We start from the raw sequence: 12,109 nt of genomic DNA, 5'->3' as shown, positions 1-12,109 counted from the left end.
GACTGAACTGGAGTGCGAGGTAGGAAACACGAGTGAGTTGAGTGAGCACTAGTGGGTACAAGGATCCATTTTCCTGATGTATCAAAGAATCTCCCTCCCTCTCTGTCTCTCTCTCGCTTCCTCTCTTGCTCTCCCTCCCTCTCTTTCTCTGGATGGCTTCTGCTAATAAAAAAAAAGTTTTATTTTCAACGTAAACAAGCCCAAGGCGATTTACGATTTCTTGCATGCAACGAAGCTCCGTTGGCAGCCAGTTTGGTCCCCATGAACCTTCCTCGTCCAGTCTTATCACCTCCCAGGGCGATTCATGTCCCTTCCCTCAGGGGAGCCTTGTAAGGAACCTCCCTGGCGTCCCCAAACACACAGAAGACACCATTCACTGGGCAGATAGGCTGGCTGTCTTCGTTAAGTACACAGAAGGAAGCAGACACACACACACACACACACACACACACACACACACACACACACACACACACACACACACACACACACACACACACACACACACACACACACACACACACATCACCCTTACCCCTTCCACCGACACACACGGAGACAGCCACTGCTCTGAAGAACCAGGTGATGTTCCTTCACAGAATAGTAACTGGCAAGTCGTTCACTGTTTTCTGCTCTGTTTTTCAAGGTGACATGATGTTATGCTGTTCTTGCGAGTATCAGTGTCGCAGAAAGTACATACGGGGAAATAAAGGATGTTTTTCAATTTTGTCTTCGTTGCCTTGAGTTCCTTTCCCACGCGCCTCTCTGGTCGTCTCCTGTGCCGTATTGCCTCAACTTTCCTCTCTGTCTTCACCGAGGATCGCTGTTTAAAGCCTTCAAACGGCCGCCAGTTGTCTTTGGAATCTCACGAGTTGCTATTCGAGATCACTTTGTGTCTTCTGAAGGAGTCTAATGTTGTCTTCCGTGGCGGTCTGTCCTCCCCTTCCTCTTCCTCTTCCTCGGTTTCTTTTCAGACTTTTCTTTTTCTTTCCCCTCTTTCTCGTCCATCTACTCTTTCTCCTCCTCTTCCTCCTTCTCGTGCTCCATCTCCTTTTCTTTATCTTTCCTCTTGGTTTTTTTCTTTTACTTTAGCCTCCTCCTCCTCCTCGTCTTATTCCTCCCGTTCTGCTCTTTCCTTTTTTCTCTTGCTCTTCTCTTTTCCTTCTCATGCGCTCATTACTCCAGCATTATGTTCTTTACTGAAGCAGTCGCACGTGTAAATGCAAGGTAGAAAATCTCCATCACATTTTATTATTATGTGAAGCTATTACGACGACGTGAATGTTATACCCTCCCTGTTACTTCGGAAATGCCTTCCTTATTACGGTCGGACGGCGATAAGTAGCGAACAAGACAAGCAGCCACTGGAACACTGCATGAAGGAGAAGAAATGAGGGAGTAAGGGAACCGCATTTTCAAAGCTTTAGTTATCTTGTCTCGGCGACTTCTAAGAGGCTGTAGTGGAAGTTGCCGCAGTTTTCAAGAGTGTTTTCGTGACCCCAGTGATATTTTAAGGACAATTCTGCATCATCAGTGAGGAAAACACTCATGAGAATTTGATTTCTTACCTCACTGACCCTTTAAACTGTTGTTTGTAAGAGCCATGCGGCTTTTCAAAACAGGGTTAGCCTCCACGCACACTGGACAGAAGCCACTCGGATGGTTATCTGCCATCAACATCCATCTGAGTGACAAATTAGGTTTATAAACTCAGCCATAAAATCCTGCTATACTTTTATTGTTTAGAATCAGGAAATTGTTAGCTTATTGTGCAACTTTGCAACTGCATCACCAGCTGTCAAAATATTCTGGCCATAAAAGCACAACTCGAGTGCATATAATGAACACTGACGCGTTGATTAATTCACGGACGCCCTACAAAATCTGATAGACTGTATGGGAGAAGACAGAAAATTGAATATACTCTCTCATTACGCTTGGGAAAATAAAGGCTTACTTTTTACCGCGCTCTCATCGAATTGAAAAAAAAAATTGTTTAGGTAATTAACGGGATGGCATGCTACATTAGTGCTTTCGCTGTTACGATGTGCATGTGTGTATCTGTGTGTCACTTCTGTTCCAAATCACTCGCTCCTCATTCCGGAACGCCGCCCTGTGATAAGCCAAGGGTAAGGACGATACACACATTGTTCAGGCAGGAAAGGTCAGGCTTTGCATTACCCTTTACATGTCCTTCATTTGCAGCAATAATCCCCATATTGGCGTGGATGGATATGATGCCATTTGAGAGCAAACAACGTCCAAATTTATATATTGAGCCTGGCATTCAGCTGTGGAATTAGACCGTTCGTTTCCTCCACAGGGATGGCGCTTTGATTTGCCAGTAAAATAAACTACACTAACAACTCTATATAAAAATGTGTAAAAGGTAAATATTGCCTGAAAAATGTATGCTCTCTATTGTCCCTCTGAGGACGTACTGTAGTTGCTGAAAATATCCACTGCGTCGTTTTTCTATTTTTGTTTTACACTGATTATCAAATGAATTTTTATGAACTGTTAGTGAAAAACTCATCTGTTTAGGAAGGGAAGTTTTCGTTTCCTGTTTATTCGGTGTATTTTCTTAGGTGACTATGTGGCAGACACGGTGTGCTTTTATTCAGTTCAAGGAGAGTGGAAGCTAACACGGGTATGCCTTCACATATACATGAAGTGATTCTACATTCAGCATTCACTCTTGCATACATCTGAAGGAAGAATATTGCGAAATGACATGAATTACATCTAAAAAGCACGTGACATAAACGCTCGTACATTAGGAACATTTTCAGTAACAAGAGTCCATGATAACAATGGGAACAGTTTTGACATGAAAGAAAATCAAGCCAAGAACTTCAAGACCTGCTGATATCCAACCTACTTTTAGCCTCCTAAGGACTGCTTTGATGTATAGGTAATTGAGGAGAATTTCTTACATTTTTCACGTCTCTCCTATTTTTAGAACCCTGCGGGGTCGAGGGACGAGGATAAAATAATGAAACAGTAAGGCCTGGAGGTACCTTTCTAAGTGTAACTCTAGCGGGGAGCGGGGGAGAGAAAGGGGAAAGGGAGCCGCCGCTTCCTCGTGACTCACGCTGCTGCCCGCCGCCGCGTATTTCATATTCTGGTGACTCGTTCTTTTTCTATCCTGCACGTGGTTCATTCTCTTATATTCTGATCCTGTACGTGCTTCATTCTTTTACATTACGCACGTGCTTCTTTTTGCACGCGCCTCATTATTTTTTTTTTCCTTCGTCCATATTCATTACATATTAACTTTTGTTTTTATTGGATTATGTTACTATTATTATTATTTTTTTTTTGGGGGGGGACGTTCTATGTTAGTATTTTTTTCGTATTCTTAATTGGTTTTAGATTTATTTATTTGTTTTATTGTCATTAATTTATATATCTTTACTCATATTTTGCTATTTTTTTGTAAGTTATGTTTTATAGTTTTTTGTTATGGTATTTTTTTTTTTACTTATCGTGTCTCTTTTTTATATATACATCTTTACATATAACGTTCATTCATTCTATTTTTTCAGAAAACACTTAATTTTTCCTTTACATAATGATATTGCCTTTGATATATATATATATATATATATATATATATATATATATATATATATATATATATATATATATATATATATATATATATATATATTTTTTTTTTTTTTTTTTTTTCGCGTTATGTAGACTGTCACTGAAAGTTTATTACCCCACCTTTGCTTCTCCGGTCACGGGATGATTTTTTTTTATTATCCGATGCATATTCATTTCAACAAAACTGTACGTAACTTCTTGCTTTTAAATATTCCCGCCGTGGTCAGAGGCCGCATTTGTCCTATTTGTGACCAGCATTTTGTGTCGTGGAGTGTAGGGGACACGTTTTTCTTTCCTCTCTCTTTGATGGAGTCAGGAAAACCATTGTCGAGTCCTAATTTTGAGGTGCGAGTGTCTTAAAAAAGAGAGAAGGTAAAAAGTAGCCTGGGGGAGATTTCTTAATTACGTAGAGGTGGTGTCCTCCTCTATATTTCCTTCCCGAGCACTCTTCTTGCCTTGGAATACCTAATTATGCCCCACTCTCTCACTTCTCTTCCCGTGGCGTAACACTTGAGGTTCCTTCCATAACTGTAGTCAAATTAGAGACTGACGGTCTTTCCACTGTTGTTACCCTCTTAATTCCTTATAGACTTGATGTGTTAATGACAAAGGCCACACGAGAGAGACATTTTCTTTTTTTTTTTTGGTTCAATATCTTCTGGTTTTTCTCATCCTTTACTCTTCTTTCCTCAACCTATTCATCCTCATCGTCTTGAAAATCGTAGTTCCTCACTTCATATCCTCTGATTCAGTTCATCTTGCTCCCAACGTCGCCACTCGCCTTTTAATAGACTAGCTGCTGATATCTCCTCCTGCAGCACACACTCCTGGTGGCTTCTTTTCCTCCCCTCCCTTCCCCCTCCCCCCCCAAGTGGCCCTTCCGTCGCTCCTCGCCCTCTCACTCTGCCGTCATTACTCCCGCCTCAGGAACGCCTCGGGTACCTGCTAGTTGAGGAATCACGCCTCGTCTGCTTCCGGAGACTCTTCTACCTATGTTCTCTTCACTCTTACGTACGTGGACACCATACACGACACACGCACAGTCTCAGTCAGTCTCTCTCTCTCTCTCTCTCTCTCTCTGGGAATCTTGGAAAAAAAAGGAGAAAATATTGAGTTAGTATGGATGCCCTCACTCAGCCGAGCGAGCAGGGTGGCAAGCAAGCAGGGAAGCAGTGGGCGCCGTGAACACACACACACACACACACACACACACACACACACACACACACACACACACACACACACACACACACACACAGACACACGCACGCACGCACACACACACGCTCCCAGCTCATAACTGGACGTAAAATTCCGCATAAATTGGGCCTCCACTTCTGTCCGGCATGAAATTTGTAGTGGCAGGCGTCGGTGGTGAACAAGATCACGAGGGTGTAATGAATGGCGATGGCTTTAGGAGGTCGTTAATGTGGGAACGCAATTTAAACGTTCACCGACTCAAATTGCAGTCATCGACGGAGAGTGAACTGCCCCGTAATCTGAACTTTTGTTAACGCCGCGTCCGTGTAATGCATAATCCGAAATGTATCCGTAATATGTTTTTCCTCTTTCCATGAACTTTCAGTGATATTTACATACGGAAGTATTCTTTAAATGTTTCTCAGACATCATCGTGTTCTCTTTAGATCTTACTAAATGAGGTGCAATATTCATACTGTAGGAATATCTGTTATGCATCCATCAGATTTTTATTTCCTTTCCATCAACTTACATTTCAACGATATCCAGACACCCAAATATTCTTTAAATGCTTCTTACACACCCTCACTTTCCCTTTAGACAACAGACACACTGAAACTTCATATAAAATCCAGAATATTCCACTCCCTGCAATTCCTTCCTTCCTTGATAACCTAACAGACTTCCCCACCTTCCCTTTCGTTCCACTCCCTGCAATTCCTTCCTTCCTCGATAACCTAACAGACTTCCCTTTCGACAATCACATTAGAACTTACTAGAGAAACTGAAAACTCTATTCCTTCCATTTCCTTCCATCCTGGAGAAACTAACAGATCCTCCACCTTCCCTTTAGACAACAGACACACCGGAGCTTACTATAAATATTCCACCCGCTGCATCCTTTTCTCTTCCTGGATAAAATGCAGATTAAAAATAGGAGAAAATTTCACCACTGGGAGTAACAGGGGAAGGGTGGAGTGGAGAGGAGCTGGGTGTTGGTGGTGGTAGTGGTGGTGGTGGAGGACCTGGGATCGATAACATGCCATCTGATGAGGGCAAGGTTGTATTTGCTGTCCGGATGAGGCACTCCTTGAAGACCGCGCCGGGAAACTCTTTGAAGAGGAACGAGGATAGCGTGACGGTGGAGGAGGAGGCGGAGGAGAAGGAGTAAAAGCAAATGGAATAAGGAAAGCCAAACAGAACGGGAATGAAAGAAATGAGAAGAGAAAAAAGAAAACGAAGGAAAAAGAAAAAAAATGAATGGAAAAAGAAAAAAAGAAAAAAGAGACAGAGGAAGAAAATTGAAAAAGAAGATTAAGGTTTAGGTGAACAAGATTAAAAAGACTGAGAAGACGAGGGAGACCAGGATGATGATGAAATAGTGGAGAGAGAGAGAGAGAGAGAGAGAGAGAGAGAGAGAGAGAGAGAGAGAGAGAGAGAGAGAGAGAGAGAGAGAGAGAGAGAGAGAGAGAGAGAGAGAGAGTGTGTGTGTGTGTGTGTGTGTGTGTGTGTGTGTGTGTGTGTGTGTGTGTGTCAGTGTTTGTAAAGCTTCACTCCTCTTCGGTGCTTTTATCTCCACCTGGTTCAAGAGGCATAAAGTTTTGTGTCTCCCATCCTTCCCTCCTCTCATTGTGTCGCTTCCTGCTTCCTGCTCATGCTGGAGAACTTGTTTGAATTTCATGAGTGGGGATACTTTCCTTCCCGTGCTAGTGGCGGGAGGAGGCAGACTGGAGGAGGTAGCCGGGAGGAGGTAGTCGGAAGGAGGTGCCCTCAAAACACAGGAAGAGACGGCTGGTGGGGGCGGGGGGCGGGGCGGTGGGAGAATACAGTCAGGAAGACGAAAAAAGGACAAAATATAACCAAGTGGTGTCATGTTAAGAGTCGCCTTTACGGGTTGATGCAGATTAAAGGAAGTGAAAAGAGTGATTCTGTGTATGAACTCTGGGTATCAAAGTTATAGAAACACTACAGTTGCAATCCTGAAAGAGACTGCCGACTTGGAGGAGTGAGGAAGAGGAGATGGAGGCTGACGGATGAATTCAAGGATAGTTTACTGAAAGACATGGACAGAAGATACAGGGTGGGAGAAGTTGTGAGGTTGGCTGGCGAGAGGGAAAACTAGAGACCCATGATTGGTGACTACACAGAACTGGCGCCTCGGTAAAGTAAATTTCAATACAACCAAAGAGGGTACAAATGAATTTATAGTTTACTGGAACAAATGTGCAGAGGATACAGGGTGGGAGAAACTGAGGCTGGCTAACAAGAGAACAAGCAGAGAGCCATGATTCCTGACAAAACAGAACTGCCGCCTCTGTAAGGTAAATTTCATCACACCCAAAGGGAGGACTTGTGTAAAAAGGATTGGTTTCACTGCGCATCTCTTCCAATACGATAAATAACCTCCAGTTTTGAGACGGACGGAGAGGAGAGTTGAGAAGAATGATGGTTTCTCTTTGTGCTATTAAAAAAATAAATAAATAAAGTTACGTAAAAATCGTGTTAATGCGCTGGTGAGAGCTGTCCGACATCACCGCCAAACTTTGACAGCCTTGGAAATTTGTGCCTAAAAAAATACTGGTTAATGTGGAGACTGGTGCTGCCGCTTCGTATTTATTTTGCGAGGGATTTTGTCCTGAAATGAATCTGGCTAAAAACACGAAGAAAAATTTTAAATATTGTGGAGGCGGTGAGTGTGAGGAGCGGTGAGGGGAGGAGGTGTCACCTTGCTCCTGAAATAATGGCACGGGTTACTGAGGCGAGTGGAGATGTGTGTGTAAGAGAGAGAGAGAGAGAGAGAGAGAGAGAGAGAGAGAGAGAGAGAGAGAGAGAGAGAGAGAGAGAGAGAGAGAGAGAATGAATACAGAACACTACAAATTTTTAAAGCCATGCGAAATTAGTAAACGAGCGAATTCTGGAAAAAAAAAGAAGGTAAAAATTAAAAGGTGCAAAAGAAGTCCATCAGCACCACATCATCCTCCATGACTCGTGCTGGTGAAAGGCTTCCCTCAACCTCCTCCACTTGTCTCTCACCTGCACCTCTATTCAAGCCCGTGCAGTCTTAATATATGAGAGGGTGGTATGGATAGCCTGCTGAATAGATAGATGGGTAGACAGAGAGATAGGTAAGTACGTAGAGAGAGAGAGAGAGAGAGAGAGAGAGAGAGAGAGAGAGAGAGAGAGAGAGAGAGAGAGAGAGAGAGAGAGAGAGAGAGAGAGAGAGAGAGTTCATCATTACTACCATACTCACAAATCCACACTAGTTTCGTCACATTACGCCCGAACAGCCAACCTTATGCCTTTCTGTTATTCATAAAGGAGAAAGAGTGAGTTGCATTACGCTGTGGAAGTGTTTGGATCTTGTGAGTGCCACCTAGACTAGCTAGAACCCTCCTTGGGCAGCAGAGCCAGAGAGCCAGAGCCAGACAGCTTTCCTTCTGAGTTTACCAGATCGATGGCCAAGAGGCGGCGTGTGGGCGGAGTTGGGTGTGTGGACTCTCGCTCCTCGCTAGGTTTTTTGCATCAGACAGTGAATCAAGTGGACTTTATCAGATACCCGCTCGGCTACCACGAGAATAAAGCAAAATAAGCGAAGCTGTAAGAAATCTTCAGACAGTCAGTCAGTCAGTACAGTACCGTTGGTAGCTCCCCGTCAGATACAAGAGTTGTTTGTAATATTCATTATTTTGGCAAGAAAACTCTCTCTCTCTCTCTCTCTCTCTCTCTCTCTCTCTCTCTCTCTCTCTCTCTCTCTCTCTCTCTCTCTCTCTCTCTCTGTAGATAGGTTAATTTGAAGTTGACGGTGCGTAGGAAAGGCTGTGTGTGTCTGAGACTATCTTAAGTTGAGAGAGAGAGAGAGAGAGAGAGAGAGAGAGAGAGAGAGAGAGAGAGAGAGAGAGAGAGAGAGAGAGAGAGAGAGAGAGAGAGAGAGAGAATGGGGGGGGGGGAGAAGTAAGAAAGTAAGATGAAACACTAATCGAGTGACATGAGAGAAACAATTATCATGAAAAAGAATAGCGGCCTTAGCACGTGAGTTCCTTGCATTAGCTCCTCCTTAAATCTGAATGCGTAATGGACACAAGGACAGTCTTCAGGCGAGAGCTTCGAGGCGTAAATCAAAGAACATTCTACTGCGTGTGATTAAGAGCGGAGAATATGAAAGGATAATGGGAAGGTGAACAATTTACGGCCGTCAGCACGCGACCAATGTTTCTATTTCAGGTGCATTGCGTGTTGTTCCTTCGTTCAGTCTCCATCGCCTCATTGCCTTTCCAGCTGTAATTTCCAGCTGTCGTATATTCTGCATTTGTTCTTTTAGACTGAGTATTTGTCGAACGAATGGTAGCTCTGGAATTCAGTGCTTTCATGGCGTTAAGGATATTTAATCTATACATGTAATAATCGCTATTCTAATCAAAGGTGTATTTTACTGGAATTTAATTAATCCAATACGTTAAGAAAATGGAATATATACAAGTACTAATCGCCATTCTAATTCAAGGCGTCATATTGATAAATGATTTAGTGTTTCGTATATTTGGCTTGTATTTCTGTGTGAAAAACGTATTTTCACAGAATATACCTAGAGATTCCTGTAACCGTTAGAACAGTAGTGAGAAACAATGAATATTTCTACAATAGCTATACTCTTACCACGTCTTCTTTCAACGTAAAAATAAGCCAGTCCAATCAACAGGTGAGCAGCCAAGCCATCCAGGCCGTTCGTTATGAAACAACGCGTTTCATGTAAATACAGTGATGAGGTCTGCACGGGTGAGTGCTGTCTACACACACACACACACACACACACACACACACACACACACACACACACACACACACACACACACAAGAGATCGTGTCCATGGATACGTTACATGTTAGATATTGTGGAGTATAGCAGTAAATTATAAAATGAGAACTAACGTGTGGCGATGTTTTCACAAGTGATGAGAGGATGGCTTATATTATACTTGAGTATCATAAGTAGCTTTACTGGGCGCAAAGAAATGTTATGTTTAGTGGTTACCTTTCAATTAAAAAGATAGGTTAGTAGGAAAAAAACTCCAGAAGGGATAGCCAATTCAGATCTGCTGTCGTGTTGATATTTCTTAATTGCTCAAGCTACAGGAAGACGGAGAAACAGAATTAGGCAGATAACTACAGTGCTCTCTGGTCTGCGCTAAGTATCCTTGGCCTTACGTGGGAGCGATAAATTTCACTTCACGTCCCTGCCAATGTAGTGTACTTGGCAGTGCGCATAATAGTCCCGACGTGCGGCTCGTCCTTGCGTTGGCACCTGATGCATTATTCATCCACGCAGGTGTTGAGCTCGACTCTCATAGAAGGAGAACAATAGTATCTGCTGTCGGACCAACCAGCTCGCGTTAGATCCGTGTCTGCTGCAAGAACGAGAGTAGGCCATATTATGAAACGTTTCTGCGCCGCACCTCCGCTACTTCAAAAGGTTCTACTTGAAGTTACTGGTTTTTAAAGGTCCTTTTTATGATTCTGGTTACAGATTAACTGGATTTCTACATCATTAAAAAAAGAAACAGTCTTGAAAACCTGCTTATTCATATCTACCTTTGAAAATAATCATGGTAGGAAAGCGAAGCGTTTCTGAACACAGGCCAGAGGTCAGTGGTTCACTCACGATGAACCACTGACGCATCGAACCGCCCATAAAAACCGTGAAAGTGGCGTGCACATATCTCGCTGCAATTACATACAGAATGCGGCGAGGTAAGAATTTTAAACGTGAGTGAACTAGGAACTCAGAAAATACACAAAGAACGCGAGAAAAGAAGAGAAGAGAGAGAGAGAAAAAAAAAAAAGTATTAATTAAAATGCATTTCACGCTTTGTATTTCAGATTATGTGGCGGAAACGCGGGGAGGAGACCTGCAGAGGGGAACTGTATGCATAAAAGAGAACCATGTAAAAGTGGTGATGGTGGTAGAATGCGTCTGGTTTTTACTGGCACACCTTTACTGCCCTTCGTAAATTTTTAACGAGTGATATTTGGAGGGAAAGTCGCTCAAGAAATGGGAGGGAGAGATACATAACTCGCGCACCCCATAACACTCTTGTCCATTACAGTTCTTTGCTTAGCTTTTCCTTTCATCCTTATTGTTTCTGGTGCAGGTTAAAGGTTTCTCATGACCTTTCTTCACTTGCCTCTATCTATTCCAAGTAGAACATGGAACAGAAAGACAGGTACTTAAATAGACGAGTAGAAAGATGTACAGATAGATAGAGAAATTTGTCACACCGCCACAACACTCATTCTCACTTTATTTCTTGCTGAGGTTTTTACTTTCCAGCTGAAGTACAAGGGAGCGTGCACAGTCATATATCACAACACATGGTAATCGTCACTTTCCCTATTACACAACCTTACTGCGTCTCTTTAAACTTGTGTGTCTTGCTGTGTGTTCTCAACCGCTCCTGTGTACTGGACTTTGCTATATTCCTGCAGTCTATCTTTCCCTAATTCATAATTGTGTTACTCGTTTTTGAAAACCTTGCAAAATTTGGCTCTTGTGGTTCTTGCCTTAGAAGTCTTTCATTTTCACTCAGTTCATGCTACTTGACATTATCTGCTCTTTTAATCCTCACCTTGGAAGTCTTTCACGTTCATTCTTTGGGCTTTTACTCACTCTAAATTTTCTGTTCATGCTTGCCCTATCTGTTCTTTAAATTCTCACGTTGGGAGTCTTTCACGTTCACTTTGTATGCCCAGAATAATTCCACATTCTTGCTCTGTTCTTCCTTCATCGCTGATCACGAGAGACAGGGACAGTTACTCGAGCAGGCGCAGGTACCCCCTTTGCCTAGCTACGGCTTGATAAAGAATTCTAGGCAGGCGAGCCCTACGCATAAATGTAGTTTGAAATATAAACAGAAACACTCCCCTGCGTGTCAGACAACCTTGTTCTTGTTAGGACAGGTTGTGTGATTTACGAAACTTTATTAGCACAAGGCAGTTCAGCTTGATTGGGAAGGGTGGACATGCAAAAGGAGTCCTGCGCACTTTTGAAATACATTAGGAGAAAACAGTAATGGCATAGTACGAATATATAATACTTAAACTATATATATCCTTGTCAGCATCGTTAAGAAACTTGGACATAAATTCATCGTTATCAATTTCCCTCCTGAATGGCGCAGTGTGCGGGGTGAATTCAAAACACTCCTCAATCAGCTGATCAAATTAGACAAGGTGCTTCGGATTGCTTCCAGTTTTTCTTCGGGGAGTTCTCATTAAGGGAAAAAATGTGTCAGCTTATGATTCT

The 12,109-nt window shown here is 42.7% G+C and overlaps 2 protein-coding genes across 4 annotated transcripts in view; one reads left to right on the top strand and one right to left on the bottom strand.

Annotated features, from left to right (window-relative positions):
* LOC135107088 (microtubule-associated protein 4-like) overlaps nucleotides 1-12,109 on the top strand; it is a 493,319-nt gene that overhangs the window by 150,763 nt on the left and 330,447 nt on the right. The window lies entirely within an intron of this gene.
* LOC135107090 (peroxidasin homolog) overlaps nucleotides 1-12,109 on the bottom strand; it is a 61,430-nt gene that overhangs the window by 23,181 nt on the left and 26,140 nt on the right. The gene's annotated exons all lie outside the window — the stretch shown is intronic.

This window comes from Scylla paramamosain, chromosome 14 (assembly GCF_035594125.1).
Source record: "Scylla paramamosain isolate STU-SP2022 chromosome 14, ASM3559412v1, whole genome shotgun sequence".
Taxonomy (NCBI): Eukaryota; Metazoa; Arthropoda; class Malacostraca; order Decapoda; family Portunidae; genus Scylla; species Scylla paramamosain.
This window is presented reverse-complemented; position numbering and strand designations above follow the sequence as displayed.